Source organism: Narcine bancroftii, chromosome 5 (assembly GCF_036971445.1).
Source record: "Narcine bancroftii isolate sNarBan1 chromosome 5, sNarBan1.hap1, whole genome shotgun sequence".
NCBI classification, from domain to species: Eukaryota; Metazoa; Chordata; class Chondrichthyes; order Torpediniformes; family Narcinidae; genus Narcine; species Narcine bancroftii.
Genome location: NC_091473.1, coordinates 205955615 through 205976880, shown reverse-complemented (window position 1 = coordinate 205976880; position 21266 = coordinate 205955615). Strand labels below are relative to the sequence as shown.

Genomic DNA, 21266 nt, shown 5'->3' with positions numbered 1-21266 from the left:
CAGAATCAGAAAACAACTGAAAGGGAAGGAAGTCACGATAAAGTTAAACAGGTAATTCTTCCTCCTGTTGCATTTCCCCGCGGGTCTCTCTCTCTCTCTCTCTCTCTCTCTCTCTCTCTCTCTCTCTCTCTCTCTCTCTCTCTCTCTCTCTCTCTCTCATTCTCTCTCTCTTACTCAAAATCTCTCTCTCATCTATCCCTGTCTCTCGTTCTGTGTTTCTGTCTATGCGAAATTCCCCGACTGCCTTGACAGAAACAAATCAATTCCCACCTCTTTATCTTCCATAACCAATTAGCAACTGTCGTTCTCGAAGACCCTTTCCCCCAAGCCCTGTCAGTCTGCAGTCTTTAGTTGAACACCTTCTTGAGATTCTCTTATTAATTGAAGATGGGCTCAGACCCGAAACGTCGGTTAGGTATTTTCCCTCCTTTTGGGATCTCCGACACCGGCTGTGTTGCTCCAGCATTTCGATGAGCTTTTGCTTCCACTGTCCTCTCCTTGTCTTTCACAACAGGAGCAAGTTAAATGACTTGGAGGAAATGTTTTGCCCGGTTGTATATCGAGCGCATTATCACCAATCACGGGAAGGAACTGGACACACTTCAATTCGTCCATCGCCCGTGGGCACAACTGACGACCGCCCTATCGTTGACAGTCCACTACGTATTAAATCACCGAGACCGCCGAAACACCTTCGTGGGTTTGCTGTTCATGGACTAATGTTTGGCGTTCAACACCCTCACACTTGCAAAGCCGATGACCAATCTAAAAGATCCGGGACTTTGTCCAGCCTTCTGTGACTGGATATGTGACTTCTTCATTGGAAGACCCCAAAAGTGCTGATCCGCAACATCACCTCCTCTACGCTGAGCAGAAACACGGCATCACTCCAGGTTTGCCTGCTTTGTCCCCTACTCTATGCCATATGTACTCATGATTGTGGAGCCACGCTCCTGCCCTACCCACGCCGCCTTTATCCATCTCTAAATTTGCATAACAAAAACACAACTTCCCTTTTCCCAATATATTCTCGGAAGCAGCAATTCACTTTTTCTCCCTCCCTGACATCCTACCTTCAACGTCAAAGAAACGAAACGGATGAAGAGAAAAATAAACGCAAGAGTTGGGAAAATCACCAGAACCTCGGCGTTGACTTCACCCTTCCATTAATCTGACTGACAGAACTGTCTTCCGGAGACCGAGAGCGCCCTCTAACCACCGTGAGCGATGAAAAATCTCGAGGTGAGTTTTTGTGCAGATCCCGCGCCGCCCTGGATCAGCGTGATCTGCACGGCGCAGAGATACACGGCGGAATCCTCCACGCGGATTTGTGAGATATTAGGTGGAATCTCTGGCTCGTTTTCTCTAAGGAACCCGATATCCTCTCAGGACAATCGCGAGAAGGAACCACCTGTCCTGACGTCTGGATTTTCAGCAAATATTTTGGTGATTCTCCGGGATGTTGAATGTACCAAATGTAAGTGTAGGGACTCATCGAATAACTACAGTTCAGTTCCACAATCTGCCCTTCATCGACGATCATTTGCGGCGGTCTTTGGGTTACTGAATCATTCGCACTCGCCCCTGGAACAAACAGAACGGCCCATAGAATCTGCCCAATCTTCAGGAGGAACATGATTTCCGGCCTAAATTCGGAAGAAAGAAATTTTCCAAATCCTCACCCGACACAAGGTCGCAAGCTAACGTTGGATGCTGAAAAATCCTCTATTCAAGACCGGGTTTGTTTCTCTCTCATTCGAACGGCAAGGAGCGACATAGATAGAGAGAAAGGGGATGGGGGACGCGCGGTGTTGATCAGTAAGTAGACAGTGAACGAGTAAACGAGTAAACGGAGGGACAGCCAAGGAGTTTGATTCTTGGGGAAATCATCTAACTTTACTTATGTTAAAGTTGAAGACACGTCGAGTACGGGGAATGGACAGAGTTCGGTGACCAATCGGACAGGCTTACCAGTCAAAACGACGCAAAGAATCGGCAAACAACACAGAACACCCATGATATGCGGATTAAGGTCAAAAGCAAAGATTTTCCTGTTTTACAGCTGAATGCAGAGTACGTGTCGGTCGATGTTATGAGTGAACTAACAATCTGGGGCAGATATGAATGAGTTTCCTTTACATAGGATTGGTTGATGATATAATTCGTGAACAAATCAGATAGAGATGTGAAGGCAGTCTGGATCGCACTGGCCTTCTTTCATAGTTTCTCCCTCTATTTGTAAACTCCCCGTGTCTTCCGTCGTTTTATCTCCTCCCTCGCTTCCTCTCTCCCCTTCTTTCATTTTATTCCTCTAGCTCGTTCTATCTATCATTTACTCATGCTCAGCCTTTTGCAATCCCTAACGGGATCTCCCGCCCTCTTTCTCCCCTTTTGTTTCAAACCACATCCGATTTCAGAATCAGCTTTTGAGCATCTCCGCAATTTACAAAAAAACAGTGTGAGGCCCACCGCGCAGAGATACAAGGCCAAGTCCAGTTCAAGAGCTTTCGAGATATTGAGGTGTAATATCGGGACCCTTTTCTCCAAAGTAACCGTCATCGTGTCCGGACGATCGTGAGACCGAAGCACATCGAATAGGATATTATATCCAAAATTTCACAATCCACGGGAATTTTAACGTCCCAATAATATAAGGTAACACTTCTCGAATAACTCGTGTCAGTGACACTGCTTGGCATCCTGCAGCCATTTGCATGTATTATTACATTTACCCATTTGTTCCTGGAACGTTGCACGCAGTACAGGATATGCGAGGAATTGCGCTGAGCCGGTAGGGGCACGCGCTGAACAATAGGTCAGAGGCTCGCCAAATCGAACGCCCCACAGAATCAGCAAACAAATGAATGGGGATGAAGCCAGGAGGAAGATAAACAGGGAATAATTCAACATTTTACCCGATATAAGACTGTTGGGTCGCCTCAGTTTCGTGTCCCCCACCCCCAATTGGGCTATGGTAGAATTGGCTGATATGTGGGACCCTTATTCACCTCAATTTGTATTTAAGTGGAATTCTGTTTTATTACGGAGATACAATGTACCAATTTTAAAATATGTGTTAGAGATTTGCACTAAAAGGAATTTATTAATAGGCTCGAAAGTTAAAATATCGGTTCAAGCACCAATGTATCAAAATAAATTGATTCCTTTTTCATTGAATAATAGATTTCTAAGAGAATGGCAGACTAAAGAAATCAAGTCGTTGCAGGATTGTTTTGAGGAGGGTAAACTTTTATCATTTAATCAACTTAGAGAGAAATGTGGAATTTCAGTGATTTTTTTTGGTTTATTTATTATCAGATTAGAGCGTTAGTGAAAAATAATTTTAGAAAAAAAATGAATATTCTGAAGTTAACGAAATTTGAGTTTATTATTTCTCATTTTTCAAATAAGTGTTTTATTTCTGAGATTAATGCGTTGTTACAAGACAAGGTGGATAAAATAAATTTCGATAAATCTAGGATTAAATGGAAAAAATGATTTAACTTGTGATATTAATCAGGCCGATTGGGAGTCGATGCGTTTTGACGGTTTGACTAAAATGTTTCATGAAAGATCAAGTATGATTAATTATATTTTTTGCATTAGTTATATCTATCCTCTGTGAAATTGAAAAATTATGGATTTAGTAATTCAGAGTCGTGTTTTAGATGTAGATTATGTGGAGGTACATGCTTACATTCCATTTGGCTTTGTGATAAAATTCAATAATTATTGCGGATAATGAAGGAATTACTTCAACATTTGCATAAAATCCAACTTTTATAAGATCCAATATATATTTTGTTGGGTTATACTGCTCCATTTATGCATTTGGAGTTAGATAAATATCAGACAGCATTTTCTATGTTTAGAATTGGCTGTAGCATGTAAATGTGTTGCGAATTTTTCAAAAGACAAAGTTGAGATAAATGTAAATCGTTGGCATAACGAGTTGAGGTCCTGTATTTATATGGAGAAAATAACATATAATTTGAATGCTAATTATGACATTTTTGTTAAGATGATGCCGCCTTATTTGAAATGTACGAATTTACTATTATTTTAAACTGCTGTATGTAATTTTTAAATTTTCTTAATGCTTCGCTTGTGGAGTTTCCTGAGGATGGGTGGAATGGATTGCGATAGTTGTAATTTTCATTTATATATTATGCACTTTGTTAAAGATTCTGCTTTCAATATATTAAATAAAGTGTCTTTTTTTAAGTCACGCATACAATGCTGAGATCACGACTAAGCAATGTAGAAAATGTATCAACAGTGTTTAAATCTACTATACATCAAAACACCTAACTGTGAATTTAGGAGACCAGACTCTGTATGCAGTAGACAAAATCTTCAGTAGATAGATGAGTGTTTCTCCGGGATACTGCGGGTATCAGAAGATGCTTAAAGCAGATAGTGCTGCAGGGTAACTGTAGTTCAGTTACATTTTGTTATTCTTCAGCTTTCAGATCAGACGGATATCGGTTCTTTGAATCGGCGCCATTGACACCTGCAAAAAACCACAGAAATTTTGAGTGATGTTGACGTATGTCAAGGTAGGCATAGGAGATTTTATGTCAAATGTTTATGGAAGTACATGGATATTTAAATCAGTATGTATGATACGGAGGATTTGATGCTATATTTGGAATAAAAAATGAATCGTATCATGTCGTTGTGAGGAAAGGAAGATAGCATCTATGCTATTCTCCTGGGGAAGCTCGAGGCGTTTCCCGAGTCATTCATTATCTGGTATCTCATAACCGGATTAATTTGAGCACGAACCTTTATCATTTGCCTGTGATGATTCCCTCTGCGGGAGCTAGAATCAAGGAGAGTCATCTTCTCAGCACAAAGGTCATTCCTCGAGCTGGAATATATAACGGCAGAGTTACCCAGATAAGAATGCCAATTAGGTAATTGCTCATGAAAATTCATGAAAAAATACATTCAAAATTCATTAAGGAAAGGTCATAAAAATGTGGAAACTATGAGTAATAGCTTTTGTTGATTCGCAGATACACTTCATAAAAGTTAATGATAGTGCGTTCATTGTTATCTGCAATGTGCAACTAATTAGTGCACGGAAATTATTACTTGCCGCAGAAAGGCAGTTACTTCTGCTTATCAAGTAAGTGTTGGTCTCTCGGTGGCCTGTCTTGACGTTCAAATTTGTTCGAAACGACGATTCATCTGCCACAGTATTGGTTTCAAATGTTCCCCTTATTTACACGTAATACCAGGTTAAAATGTGAAGAAACCCCAACTTTCAACTGCCGTAAGCCAACGACAGTGTCAGCGTGAGCATTGCCCGTGCTCTAACAATAAAAGAGAGGAATGAAAAATAGATGCCATTCAAAGACACTGAATGATGCTTGGCTAAGTCGGAGACCCGAATTATGAAGATAATAAAAAGCATACCTGCCTAAGAGATCAACTAACAGCTCTGCAGAATATCCATAGTCGATGTTTGGTTGATTCTCCCGGATACTGGATCTACCGTAAAAATGGCAATACAATGTTACACTTTTTCCTGCTTCGGATTTCATCTGAAGTGATACTGATACATTAAATGGTCGCCAGAGACGTCAACAACATTTCTCAGAAACTAATGTAATGCAGTTATCTTATTGCATGATGGTAATTATGAATATTTATTATTCGCATATCTTTCATATTTATTCTTAATTTAACACATACTGTTGTTTACTCAACTGCTACATTTGTACATTGTATAATATGAATGACAATAAATCTATTATAATTATTCATAAACTCTGAGTACTCAGGAAGATATCGAAACAACACCATCGAAACATTAACTCACCACGTAAAATGTGCATTATTATCCAAACGGACAAGAGGAAAAGCATTGTATCTAATCTGAAATAAAAGATCACTGGATTTAATCTGTTGCATTTAGATGTCGATTGGGCATTCACTCCTCTTTTCTCTTTTCTTAATTGCCGTCAGATCACGCACCCAACACTAACACCTCCTCCGTAATGCACAATAGGTACAATATCCGTCGTATTCCAAAATATCCCTTGCATTGTCAATCATTTATCGGCTACAGAATAGGATTGATTGAATCAAAGAATATCTTCTCCTGATTTTAAAACCAAGTGGACGTGAAAAACGATGAAATTCTTTTTTTTAACTTTATTTATTCGTTCAAAAACAAATAGTACATAACATATACGACAATTTACCATAAAAATGAACGTTATTTTTTATTCATAAAGGAGAGCCATAAAGAAAGAAAAAAGAAAACATATTAAAGAAAAGTTAAACATACATATTAAGATCTAATCAATATAAATTGAAATGTAAAGATTCTGAGAATAATAACCACTTTTTAATAAAAAAACTATAATTATCACACGAAACATATGTAATTCTTTCCATTAGTAAACAATATTTCATCTCATTATGGCATCTATTAATATCAATCATATTTGTATCTTTCCACGTACTAGCAATACATTTTTTCGCTACAGATAAAGCTAAATATACAAAAGCAAGTTGAAACTTATCTAATTCCAAACCTTTCAGAGGCTGCAAACTACCCAATAAAAATACTGTCGGATCTAAAGGTATTTTAATCTTATAAAGGTATTCTAATGACAATTGAATATTCTTCCAAAAAGATTGTATATGTATACATGACCAAACAGCATGAAAAAAGTTCCAACAAAATTACCACATCTAAAACACAAATCTGATTCATGAAAACCATACTTTTGTAATTTTTAAGGTGTTAGATATTATTGATGTAAAAAAAATTAGAGTTAATCGTTGCATAACGTGCATTTAAAAATCTAGTTAGACTATCATAACAGATATCTAATCAATCATACTCAGAAAAAATAAAACCACTATTTGCTTCCCATTTACATTTAGATCTATCCCAACCATTTTTATGCATACCATAGTGTAATATTTGATACATAGATGAAATATAACCCTTCTTTGGTGCCTTCATACGAAAAGTCTCAAATTTAGGCATTTCAGATACAATCATATCTCTACCAAACGTACGTTGTACCAAAGATTATATTTGATAATAAAGAAACAAAGAGTTCTTATAAATACCAAAATTGTCCCTCATCTGAATAAAAGATTTAAAAAATTACCCTCTTTAAAACAATCTCCCAAGTTTCCACACCTTTAAATCTCCAATGCAATAAACTTCGATTGTGTATTGAAAATGAAATAAATTGATTATTATACAATGGAGCCAAAGACGATAATTCACCCCTAGAGCCTGTAATTTTATTTTTCTTTATCAATAACTTCATTAAATGTTTTAGTATAGGCACATTATGTTGCTGTAACAAATTTATATTCCATCCAAACAAAAATTAATGTATTTCAAATTCAGAAATATTTGCCATCTCAATTTTAGCCCAACTAGGAGGCCGTTCCAAATCCATCAATGAACGAATAAATTTAAGTTGGGCTGCTTCATCATAATTTTGAAAATGTGGTAAACGTAATCCCCCAAACTCATATTTCCAAGTTAATTTCTTCAAAGCTACTCTGAAAAATGTACCTCTCCATAAAAACTCGCTAACCATTTTATTCAAATCTCGAAAAATGTATTATCAAGTAAATACGGAATAAATTGAAACAAATATTGCATACGTGGAAAAATATACATCTTAATTGTATTTATCTTACCCCATAAATTAATAGGTAAATCTTTCCATTTAATCAAATCAGTTTTAATTTTTTTAATTAATGGAACATAATTTAATTTATATAAAAATTGATAATTAACATTCAAAATTATTACCAAATATTTAATTCGATCAGTCCATTTCAACTTAATAATATTCTTATAAACTGATTAATCTCGTTCACTTACTGGTAATATTTCACTTTTTTCCTAATTAACTTTATATCCAGAATGACATCCATATTGTATTAAACATTCCTTCAAGTGCAAAAGTGACTGAGCTGGGTATGTTAAATACACGAATAAATAATCATCAAATAAATTAATTTCATACTCCTCATCTAAAACTTTCATACCTTGTATCTGTCTATTTTGTCTTATCAGCTGTGCTAAAGGTTTGATCACTAACGCAAACAAAGCTGGTGATAAAGGCCAACCTTGACGAGTTGATCGAGTGAATTTAAAAGGTTCCAAACTCAAGCCATTTGTCAATACTCTAGCTACCGGTTTACTATATAAAGCCTTAATCCAACCAATAAAGAAAGGACCAAACTTAAATTTCTCCTGAACTTTAAACAAAAACTTCCACTCAACTCTATCAAATGCTTTTTTCTGCATCTAAATGTATCACCATCGGGTAATGTTAAGATTATCGAAATCAAACTAATCACGCTCAATACCTCAAACTAATCACGCGTATAATATTATCTGAAGCATATCTATTCTCTATAAAACCTCTTTGATCCATATGTATCAACATATGTAAACATTTAGTCAATCTATTCGCCAATATTTTAGCTATTATTTTATAATCTACATTTAACATCGAAATTGGTCTATATGAAGATACTTTCAAAGGATGTCTAACTCTTTTGTGATTACTATAATTAAAGCACTAGACCAAGACTCAGGTAATTCATAATGTTCTCCAACTTGACGTAATACATCGCCAAACACTGTAGAGGAATCATCATAAAAAATTTCTATAATATTCAACCGAAAATCTATCATCAACAGGCGATTTACCATTCAGCATTCCCATCATTGCCATTTTAATTTCCGAATCAGTAAATGGTTCTTCCAACTCTTGTGTATTTGTATCCACTAATATCGGTAAATTCAACTGTGATAAAACAAGATCCATCGATCCAGTTCCTTGTTTTTCTTCAGATGTATATAACTTTTTATAAAATGAACAAAATTCATCATTAATCTCACGAGGTTTATAAGTAATAAGAGAATTCCGTTTATCAACATTAATAGTACTCGAAACCTGTTCTTTCTTTAATTGCCACGCCAATCCCTTGTATGTTTTCTTTACCCATTAATAATACCATTGTTTAGTCCTATTAATCACACATTCAAATTGATAAGATTGCAAAGTATTATATTCCAATTTCAACCTAGATAATTCTATTTTCTGATCTTCTGTAGCATCGTTCTAAAATTCCTTTTCTAACTCTTCAATCTGTTTCTCTAATTCAAAACTCTGATTTAATCAGAGTATTTTTTTTATTTTAGAAGTATAACTAATTATTTGTCCTCTCAAATGAGCTTTCATAGCATCCCATAATACAATCTTACTTTGAACAGAATAAGAATTTTCTTTTAAAAAAAATTGTTTTTTCAAAAAGATCAATAAATTCCGTATTTTTCAACAACAACCTCCAACGATAGGCCACTTGAATTTTCTCAGAAGTTGCATATGTAAAGTATAACAAAGAATGATTTGAAATCACCCTACTTTTATATTCCACTTGTTGTATTTTCCCTTGTAAATGTGCCGATACTAAAAAAAGTCAATCCTTGAAAACGATTCATGTCTTGATGAATAAAAGGAGAAATCTTTCTCCGTCGGATTAAGACATCTCCAAATATCTACTAAATTAAGATCTTTCATCAAACCTTGAACCTGAACTGTCATCTTACATTTCTTAGATTTCTTCGGAGATTTATCTCATAAAGGTTCCAAACCACAATTAAAATCATCACCAACTAAAATATTATCATTAGCCTGACCCAAATATAAAAATGCACCTGAAATAAATATTTCATCATCTACATCTGGGGTATAAATATTACGTAAAGTCCAAAACTCACAACAAATCTTACAATTCAATTTAAGAATACATCCTGCCTTTTCCTCCATTGATTGTAATTCAAAAGATAATTTTTTATGTGTCAAAATTGCAACACCTCCAGCCCTGGAATTAAGTAAAGAAGAATATACATGCACAACCCAGTCCCTCTTTAATTTCATACATTCCTTGACATTCAAATATGTTTCTTGATAAAAGCAACATCAATTTTCATCTTTTAGTATATGCCAAGACTCGCTTATGCTTGATCGGACTGTTTAAACCTCGAACATTAAAAGTAGCAAACCTCAACTTTGACATATCTACTATTATTAATAAATACCAATAATATCTTTACATGAAAATTCAAATCAACGTATAAAGGCCATCCAATAGGAAAAAAATCACATGTTAAAAGCTAACGAAAATGAAAATAAAAAAAATTTAAAAGAATTCTCCCCCAAAAAACACTACTAAAAGTTAGTAATCCCTAAATAAAAATTGGGTGTGGGTCACCCACCAGTGGCTGATGACTGGTAAAGAACTTAGAGCAAATATCTCCCTCCCCAGTCAAACAATGAATAACATAAAAATATCATAATAACATAAAAAGTAAAATAAGAATTTAAAAAATCTTCTAGTCATCCAAGAGATTCCAATCTCGGACATCCCATTTCAGAAGAAGTTGGACTCTTTCCATTCCAGTTTTTCCCATTTCTGCTATTTCTTCCGTTTCCCAGACAACCAGATTTTTTCTTTAGGTGACAATGGTTGACTACGACTTTGTCCTCATATATGGCAAAGAATCAGCAAAAATCATTGCTTCACGATCATTCTCAAAAAACCGACAATGATGGTCTCCATAAAATACCTTCAACACTGCCGGGTAGTGAAAAGTAGACTTATAACCTTGATGCCACAAAACTTCTTTAACTGGATTAAATCGACGTTGACGTTGAGTGACCTCTTGACTCAAATCAGTATTAAAAAAACCTCTGCTATTCTGAATAAATAACGGAGTTTGTCATTGTCTCGTATTTTGCACTGGTAGTCGAAGTATTGCTTCTCTGTCCAAATAATGCAAACAATGAATTATTACAGGTCTCAGTGGTTGACCAGGTAAAGTTGTTCTTCTTAAAGCTCTTTGACCTCTTTCCAGTACCAAGCCTCCAGATAAAAATTCTTGCCCTAGTACTAGTGGGATACAATCTTTAAAAAAACGAAGAGGATCTTGTCCTTCCATACCTCTGGCAAACCAACGAATTTCACATTATTCCTTCTGCTCATTCTCCACGTAGTCTATTTTCCTCTCTAACTCCTTCTCGCATTCTCCCAATTTGTAACTGATTTTTCAAACTTTAACATTTTTTCTGTGTTAGAAACCACTTGCTGTTTACAGTCCAAAAAAGCAGTCTGAAATGTTTTAAATTCTTCATAATATGTGCTTTAACTGTATTCAATTCTGAACTTATACTAGCAGTCATTTGAGACATCTCATTGATTAAAGGTTGAATGACAGCATTCAACTGCATACATTGTAAGTCAGAAAAGCTCCGCCCTGCTTTCTCTGACGTAGTGGCAGAACCAGGTAACTGCAGCTCCTGCTGCAACACGACAAAAGCCAATTTAGAGGTTTTACTGCGGTTCTGGACTCCCAGCGACGGCACCCCGACTTCCTCAGGGGGACGCCGCTGGTCTCCCCCCGCAGCTCGTTGTTTTTGCGCAAAAGTACGGAGGAAAGCGATATCTTCAGGTTGAAATGCTTCCTGATGCATTTCAAACAATTGAGTCGTCTTCCTGTGTGCTACCTCCGTTAAAATCTAAAGGCTTCCAGAATCGGGATCCACTTCTTGGGAACATGCACCTTCTTCCAGGGAACGGGTAATTCCAGAGCCATCCCTCACATGGTGAGTAGTAGACATTTTTGTCAGCTCCCACAGGCAGTCTTTGTGATTTAGACACTACGGAAATTAATCCTGAAGCTGTAACATGTCGTTAAGGCCCCAAATCTTCACCACTTCGAAAATGTAACTTCTTCTGCACTTGAAGTATAATTATTTTTACCATTAATGGCCATAATAGTTCCTGAATACTTTTAGCTAAAATTTTAAAAAGTTTAAACTTGAAAACAAAGAGTTAAAAAACGGGTACATAAAAGTTCGGCCAGAGAGGTCGAGATTACAAGTCTCGACTCTACGCCATCTTGCCATGCCCCCAACTATGAAATTCCATGTTCAATTAGGTATAAGCAGATGAAAATTGTTCACCATCGTCAGTTTTTACCCCAGGATGTGTCATTTTTGGTCACTGCTCGCTTGAACTACCGGGTATTAGTCTATGGTTAGATCCGCTGCTTCCCTGCATCATGGCACACACACAAACACTTCGGCATCAAATACAAGGAAAACAGATGGCTTAAGGAATAAACTGAACTCAGCTGAACTCAGGACTAGAGAATCGTGATCGCTCTTCCAATACATTACTCAATACCTGAAGAAGATATTTTGACTATTCTTCAGTTCACCAAATGTAACATATAACAGTCTTGTCATTAAATACTGATGGGAAACTGCAGTTCATTTTTACATTTCATTATTCCACTAGCATCAGCTTAAATGATTCTGCGACAATGAGTTATCACCATATGCTCGTGCAACAAATCGCAGATATTTCCGTATCCAGAAGTGAAACAAAACTAAGGGTCCCACAGGGGGCATTTTGGAGAAAACCAATGTGGAGCCTTGACATTATTAGTAAGGATCACAGTTTCAGCACGATGTTTACCGCCAGACCCAATGGGAGAGACGTGATTCTTTGTAATATATTCCAGTCCCTGATATGTCTGAGCAATTTTCTCTTTCTGCGAAGTGGTGTTTCTCCAGTATGTAATTGGCTAATAGCTCACAGGTGACGTAATTTGTATATTTGCTAGTGTGCACGGCTCATTTTTGTTTATCATCTACATCAATCATTTAATTGAAACTGTATTATCAAATTTCCAGATGAAACTGAAGTGTCTGTAATTTTAGATTGTGAGGACCTTTGTGAAAGATTTCATCTTGTACGTTTGGGCTGGTGGGCAGTTGAAAAGTGGATTAAGTTTAATTCACAATATGTGGTGTATATTTGGGAGGTGACACGTAATCCAGAAGTACAGTCAAGAAACCGAATCTGAGATGTATCCTAATCCAGAGGAATAAAGATACAGAGTATATTAACATTGGTAGATATGCTCGTCACGAGGCTCTCCGCACATTGGCCTGCTTCAGATCGAATTCTCCTGAGAAAGGGAGGGAGGTATATCATGGTCCACGTGGGAACAGAAAGGGTGGGGAGGTTCTGGAAGGTGTGTTAGCACATTAGGAGCTATGTTAAAGGGCAGGACCTACAGGATAGCAATCTCAGGATTGCTACCAATGCCATGTGCATGTGCATTTAAGAATAGGACAGAAGGTAAGCGACAGAAGAGAGGGTTTCTGAGTAATTGATAAATGGGCTGTTTTCCAGGGAAGGCGAGACCATTTCCGACAGGACATATTCAATATGAACTGGAGGGGCACAAATATTCTTGCAAGAAAGTCTGCTAAAGAAGCACATGTGTATTGAAACTAGATACGAAGGGCGGTCCAAAGCGTAGGAATCAATGTAAGAGAAAATGAATCATGCATTCTTGAAATAATAATAATTCTACCCTTCTTTCTGCTGGTAATATTGAATCTTGACCAACACTTTCACATAAAAATCTTTAATTTGATAAAAACATAATCGAGTATATTCAAATACCTTAAATTGTTTCTTCATTCTACTAAAAGTAATCAATATCCCAGCTTCAAAACAACCTTTAATGTTCTTAATGCCATAATTTTTCCAAATATTTAAAAATTGATTTCCTATAGAAAGTGGAATAAATTATTTTTGAAATAACGGTGTTCTTCTTCAAATTAACTCTTCACCTCCAATCTCTTTATGAACTTTATTCCAAAGCTTAATTTAATATTTCAGTATGGATGTTTCTCTATTCGCTATTAACAATCTTGTTTTCCATTTATAAATGAATTCTTGTGGATTTATTTACCCAGTGTAATTCATTTCTATATTCACCCATATTTTTTTTTTCTTTGCCTTGGCTTCGCGGACGAAGATTTATGGAGGGGGTAAAAAGTCCACGTCAGCTGCAGGCTCGTTTGTGGCTGACAAGTCCGATGCGGGACAGGCAGACACGATTGCAGCGGTTGCAGGGGAAAATTGGTGGGTTGGGGTTGGGTGTTGGGTTTTTCCTACTTTGCCTTTTGTCAGTGAGGTAGGCTCTGCGGTCTTCTTCAAAGGAGGTTGCTGCCCGCCAAACTGTGAGGTGCCAAGACGCACGGTTTGAGGCGATATCAGCCCACTGGCGGTGGTGAATGTGGCAGGCACCAAGAGATTTCTTTAGGCAGTCCTTGTACCTTTTTTTGGTGCACCTCTGTCACGGTGGCCAGTGGAGAGCTCGCCATATAACACGATCTTGGGAAGGCGATGGTCCTCCATTCTGGAGACGTGACCCATCCAGCGCAGCTGGATCTTCAGCAGCGTGGACTCGATGCTGTCGACCTCTGCCATCTCGAGTACTTCGACGTTAGGGATGTAAGCGCTCCAATGGATGTTGAGGATGGAGCGGAGACAATGCTGGTGGAAGCGTTCTAGGAGCCGTAGGTGGTGCCGGTAGAGGACCCATGATTCGGAGCCGAACAGGAGTGTGGGTATGACAACGGCTCTGTATACGCTTATCTTTGTGAGGTTTTTCAGTTGGTTGTTTTTCCAGACTCTTTTGTGTAGTCTTCCAAAGGCGCTATTTTCCTTGGCGAGTCTGTTGTCTATCTCATTGTCGATCCTTGCATCTGATGAAATGGTGCAGCCGAGATAGGTAAACTGGTTGACCGTTTTGAGTTTTGTGTGCCCGATGGAGATGTGGGGGGGCTGGTAATCATGGTGGGGAGCTGGCTGATGGAGGACCTCAGTTTTCTTCAGGCTGACTTCCAGGCCAAACATTTTGGCAGTTTCCGCAAAGCAGGACGTCAAGCGCTGAAGAGCTGGCTCTGAATGGGCAACTAAAGCGGCATCGTCTGCAAAGAGTAGTTCACGGACAAGTTTCTCTTGTGTCTTGGTGTGAGCTTGCAGGCGCCTCAGATTGAAGAGACTGCCATCCGTGCGGTACCGGATGTAAACAGCGTCTTCATTGTTGGGGTCTTTCATGGCTTGGTTCAGCATCATGCTGAAGAAGATTGAAAAGAGGGTTGGTGCCAGAACACAGCCTTGCTTCACGCCATTGTTAATGGAGAAGGGTTCAGAGAGCTCATTGCTGTATCTGACCCGACCTTGTTGGTTTTCGTGCAGTTGGATAATCATGTTGAGGAACTTTGGGGGACATCCGATGCGCTCTAGTATTTGCCAAAGCCCTTTCCTGCTCACGGTGTCGAAGGCTTTGGTGAGGTCAAGAAAGGTGATGTAGAGTCCTTTGTTTTGTTCTCTGCATTTTTCTTGGAGCTGTCTGAGGGCAAAGACCATGTCAGTAGTTCCTCTGTTTGCGCGAAAGCCGCACTGTGATTCTGGGAGAATATTCTCGGCGACACTAGGTATTATTCTATTTAGTAGAATCCTAGCGAAGATTTTGCCTGCAATGGAGAGCAACGTGATTCCCCTGTAGTTTGAGCAGTCTGATTTCTCGCCTTTGTTTTTGTACAGGGTGATGATGGTGGCATCACGAAGATCCTGAGGCAGTTTACCTTGGTCCCAACAAAGCTTGAAAAACTCACCCATATTGGAACTTTACTGAAACCATACATTACATTAATAAATATCAACTGGGCATATATATAATATTTCATAACATTGGGGAGCTGTAAACCTGTTAAATCATATTTCCACGTTACATTTTACAAAGAAACTGTTGGCATTTTTCTTTTCTATGAAAACATTCTAAAACATATGTTTAATTTGTTATATTTGTTTTGATTAATTTCAATTGGAATTGATTGAAATAAAAATTGTATTCGAGGACAAACATTTATCTTAACACAATTTACTCTACCTTTTAAAGTAAAAGGTAACATATTCCATCTTATCAAATCCTCTTTAATTTCATTCTGAATTTATGTTGTTGTATAGAATTTAAAGGATCTGTTCAATAAATCAAAAGATCAGCTGCAAATAAATTTATTTTAATGTTCTTCCTGATCTATATTAATACACACAATCTTAGAATCCTTACTTATTAATTCAGCCTAATATTCTATTGCTAAAACAAATAGAGCTGGTGACAGTGGGAACCCTTCCATACTTGATCTAGTTAAATCAGAAGATATTGTAATCTGACAATTAGTCACTACCTTCTCACTTGGTTTCTTTTTTTTACCATTTTAACCTAATCTATACACATTGATCCTAATTAACATTTTTCCAAACATTTAAAGAGGAAATCTCACTCTAATTTATCAAATTCATTCTCAGTATTTAAAAGCACTGCAACACTCATATTTCCCATCATTTGAACTACAGGTATTAAGCAAATAAATCTTTGTTATTAAAATAACCAAACAAAGTATCTGCAGTTTTCTAATCCTTAACAAATCGATTTTGATCTATGTGTATTAACTTCGATAAATACTTTGCCAATCTATTTCCTAACTCTTTAGCTATTATTTTATATTACATATTTAATGATGAAATTGGTCTCATTTAATCTCTATCTTTCTTTGGTGCTACTGTAATAATTTCAGTTGAAAAGGATTCTGGTAGAGAATGTACCTATATTGCTTGATTTAGCACCTTCATAAATTGACTCATTAAAAGATCCATAAATATCTTATAAAACTCTACAGAAGGTCCATCTTCTCCTGACGATTTATTATTTTGTAATGAAATCAATACTAAAGTCAAATCATTTTGTTCTTAATTATTTAAAATAGGCAACGTGATTTTTATTAAAGAAATGCATTAATCCTAGTTTCATCATGCAATTATTCTGAGTGATATAATTCAGAATCAAACTCCTCAAATACATAATGTATTTCTTGTTGTCTACATGTAATAAGTCCCGAATTTTGTAACTGTATTAATCACTCCAGATGTCTGTTCTGGTTTCTATTGCAATGTTTAAAGTTTATGAATCCTTTAACCTAATTCATGATATCTCTGTTTGGTGCTTTGAAATAAACTTCCAGTTCTGTATATATGAATAATATGATATTGGAGATTCCATATTTATTAATTATATTGTTTTACTTCAGAAGGATTATTTTGTACATTTCTTTTCTATTTCACCTCTATGTTGTTCTAATTTATTTGGTTCTTTTATATATTCTTTTTTAATTTTATTCGAAAGACATTATTCGACGTCTTAAATACGATTTGGATGCATGCCAAATATAAAATTTATTGTTTACTGAATTAGAATTCATTTCTTAAAAAAATTGAATTTATTTTCTTCTAAAATAACAAAAATACACTCTTTTTCATAATGCCATATTAAACATTTATCTATACAGCACTCCTTTTCCATCAAGAATTGAAAATGTCAATAAAAGTAGAGATAGATCAGATAATATTCTAGCTTTATATTCAATATTATTAATTCTTTCTCGCAACGGTTCTAATATTTAAAAATACTATTACAGAATATAGATAGATCTATGAGAATAATAAGGATAATCTCTCGCTTTAGGATTCATCTTTCGCCATATATAAACTAAATATAATTGCTTCATTAAACTTAAATTAGTCTTAGCCACTTTAGCTCCCCTTATTGTTTTAACTGATTTATCCAATAATTCAACGTCAACAATGAAATATTAACTCATTTTAAAATCTTTTCCTGAGATTAAGCCGAATGTAAAAAAATATCGTACGCCTTATAAATTCTTCATCAATCACATTTGGTGAAAAATGACCATAAATGTCCACATTTCGAAATAAATTTGACAATTTATCAAAACATTTCTTCCTCCAGAATCCATTATAGTTTCTACAATTTTGATCAGTAATGTTTTTGAATAAATATTGCTACTCCTCTTGCCTTCGAATTAAAAGATAAAGCTACCAATTAGTCTACCATATCTTATTTTGATTTAATTTTAAACTTCTCTATCAAATTGGTTTCTCATAACAATCTAATATTTATTTCGTAGTTTTCATACGATTTCATATTCATTTCCTTTAAATTGTATTATTCACCCATTAACATTAAAACTAAGAAGATTTCGTATATTCTTTTCATCCATTGTCTTAGATTCAAATATCTTCCAATCCTGTTCTCCTTCATCAGTTCTAACCAGTCTCCGCATCATTGGAGGAAAAAAATAAAATAAAATAGTTCATCAACAAATTACATAATCATATGAAATGAATCCCACTCACGATCATGATCAATTATATTTGTTTCAGTCTGAGTTTCCATATGCAATTACAACTCTTATTGACAGCACAATCTGTTTCATGACAGCCCTCTTCAGGGTGATTTTTATTTTCATCACTTATCTTTGTATTTCTCGTTGAGGGCTTAAACTCAAGAATTTATGCTGCTCTTTTTTAAATGTAGGAAGTGATTCTACTTCGCGCTACCACCTCATCCACAAACAAACTTATATCTTTCATTACCAAAAAAACATCTTTAAAGTAGCTGGAGGTCTGCAAGTAAACTAAAAACACTTCTTCCTAAAAATCGCTGACGCTGGATTAAATTATTTTATCCTATCCACCACCGCCTTATTTAAATATTATTTCCATCAATAACCATTGGACATATATATTGTCTTGCTTCTTGAACTGCGAGTAATAACATCTTTTCATTACCCTGGTATCGCAGACACTTAATTAATATAGCTCTACATGATGGATTTAACTGTGGCTTCGTCCGTAAAGCTCTATGAGTGCTTTCCAATTCAGTTTTAATTGGAAAATACTCTTCATTAATGCTGGGATTCCACTTTTAAAAACGTTCCACAGGATCTTCCGTTCCTTCAAAATCTTTTTTTAAGTCAACATACTTAAGTTTGTTTCGTCTACTTTGATTTTCCAACATATCCATATTTTCCATAATTTCTTTTCTCTGCTTTTCCCAGAGAGATTCCGAAATTTCGACACTGTCAATTCTAGCCATGCAGATATCCATATCATTTCAACAATATTCCCATTCAGTTCAACTCTTTGAAGGGTTGCATTATCTTGATTAACTTGTGAAGCATGTTTAAACATTTCACATTTAACGTCCATCATGTCAGATCTGACATTTCTAATATAAGCCCTTATAACTTGATATTGACACATTATATTTGGGGCTTCATATTCCGAAGCATTCAGCACTTCCTCTTCATCATCTTATTCATCTTCATCCGATTCTTCTTGATCTTGCCTTTTCCATTGATTACCAGCTGTCAAAGAAACAGGGGTTCCTGGCAACTCTTCTTTGTCAGATTGCAGTTCCATAATTCGAACACAAATTGGAATGGCGCTGCCGAGCGTCTCCTTCGTGCATGCACTGTGATTAACTTCTGCAAGTTTCTGGAGAGACCAGGTGCAAACTTCCCTCCCTGGTTGTCTCAGCAGGTGTCGCTGCCTTCAGATGAAATATGGCTGTCATCACGCGTGTCACTCGCAGAGGCTTAGGAATCTGAGGTTCTGGCTGCATATTCAAGCAAGGCTGTTTTTCTTCGATTTTATTTGTATCTTTACTCACAATTTCTTTTGTCTCTTGCCATTTACCTTCCTCCAGCTGCCATATCCAAAAGTATACCGGTACGTTTTGGAAGGTTATAATATACTTATATATTTTTAAATAGTCATTTATTTCGGATTTTATACATGAATCCCCCAGGAGGGTCATGAGTCCACCTTCATTACGCCATTAGGCTCCACATTTCCGCCATTACTAACCACCCCGTCTCATAAATTCGAGTGTGAAAATTAAAGTGGAGAATAAAAGGGAGGAAGAGTATCTTCTCTACCTCCCCCAGCACGTCCAAAAGTGATTTCACTTATCCCCAGCAGACCATTGGTTGTGAGAAGGTGTGTCCATTACACTGGCTCAGTTATTGAACAGCAGCAAGAGAAAGACTATCGAAAATAAGCTGGTACATGGTGAATAGATTACCATCCAGGAAGGAAAGAATCAAACAGGATCATCGAATTACACTAAGAGCTATTGTTCATGCAGAAATACCTGGCCCAACTGTTACATCTGCACAATCGCTGAAGAGAATTATTCTTGTCGATAGCATGAAATAGTACTTCAAATATATTAGTCGTATCTTCACATCTTTAATTTGGAATTGGAAATGTTTACAGAACATGCGTTTAGTAATTTCTGTGTTGGACCTCCTCTGCATTCTGGTGCGACTGCTCCCTCTGTTGGATGCGCTTGAACTTCCATGGTGGGTATTTGTTCAGACCTGCTGCTTTGTTGTCGCAGTGTGGGGCTCATGGCACAGAGATACAGGGCAGAATCAGATACACGAACGCCTGTGATTGTTAAAGGAATCGACCGAGTTTCTTTCTGATAGTCAGCAGAAAACCTCAATGAGATTCCAAGGGACCGATCTATATTGTTCGAGGTCGATATCTTCAGTAGGTATTTTGGTGCTTTTCTGGGATTCTGAGTGTACCAGAACGCGGTTTTAGCATTGTATGATGCTAGATAACTGCAATTTAGTTTAACAGTTTCTCCTTCTTCAGCCACCAGATCACGCGGAAACTGCAACATTGAAGAATCGCCATAGACGCCTGGAACAAACAACAGAAAATGTAGGTAACCTGCCTGATATGGAAGTCATGGTTGTCACAATAGTCATTTGAATAAAGACTCACCGGTGAATTCAAACAATATCATTAATGTGGGCCAGATCGAGATCATGGTATCTGGTATAGCAAAAACTTGAACCATGTGCTGTGTGTTGGTTCAAATAAGTGACAGGAAGGAAGATCAGGAGCTCGATTTTATTTTGACAAGTCGAAGGGGCGTTTCCATCTCACATGACGTCACCTCGATCCTTCCAATTGGTAGATCACATGCAAGAGGCGTGCACCTCCTTCATTTATCCATTTCAATTCTCCCCAATATTCCGGTTCCACTTTTTACATCTCGCTTCTCTCATTCTCGATGTCTATGCCTCAGTCTCTTTCAGACTCGATATTTACCAATCTCCCTCTGCTAATCTGTCATTTGCTGAACAAGACAGCCCCTCACATCTGTGGCATCTTTGGGAACTGGTCGAAACATATGTTACAACGGGAAGAAGGATCAAACCTACATACGAAAGTGGGATGTGCCTCAACAGCTGTTGCTAGTAAATAGCACCTTTGGAAGACTACACAAAAGAGTCTGGAAAAACAACCAACTGAAAAACCTCACAAAGATAAGCGTATACAGAGCTGTTGTCATACCCACACTCCTGTTGAGTTCCAAATCATGGATCCTCTACCGGCATCACCTATGGCTACTAGAACGCTTCCACCAGCATCGTCTCCGCTCTATCCTC

General features: G+C 36.8%; 1 long non-coding RNA gene across 1 annotated transcript; it reads left to right on the top strand.

Moving 5' to 3' along the window:
* Positions 1–2515: 2515 nt before the first annotated feature.
* LOC138762896 (uncharacterized) lies at positions 2516–20535 on the top strand. The gene is made up of 3 exons (XR_011357228.1): positions 2516–2655; positions 4466–4559; positions 20464–20535. It is a non-coding gene; the product is annotated as an uncharacterized lncRNA (long non-coding RNA).
* The last annotated feature ends 731 nt before the right edge of the window (positions 20536–21266 follow it).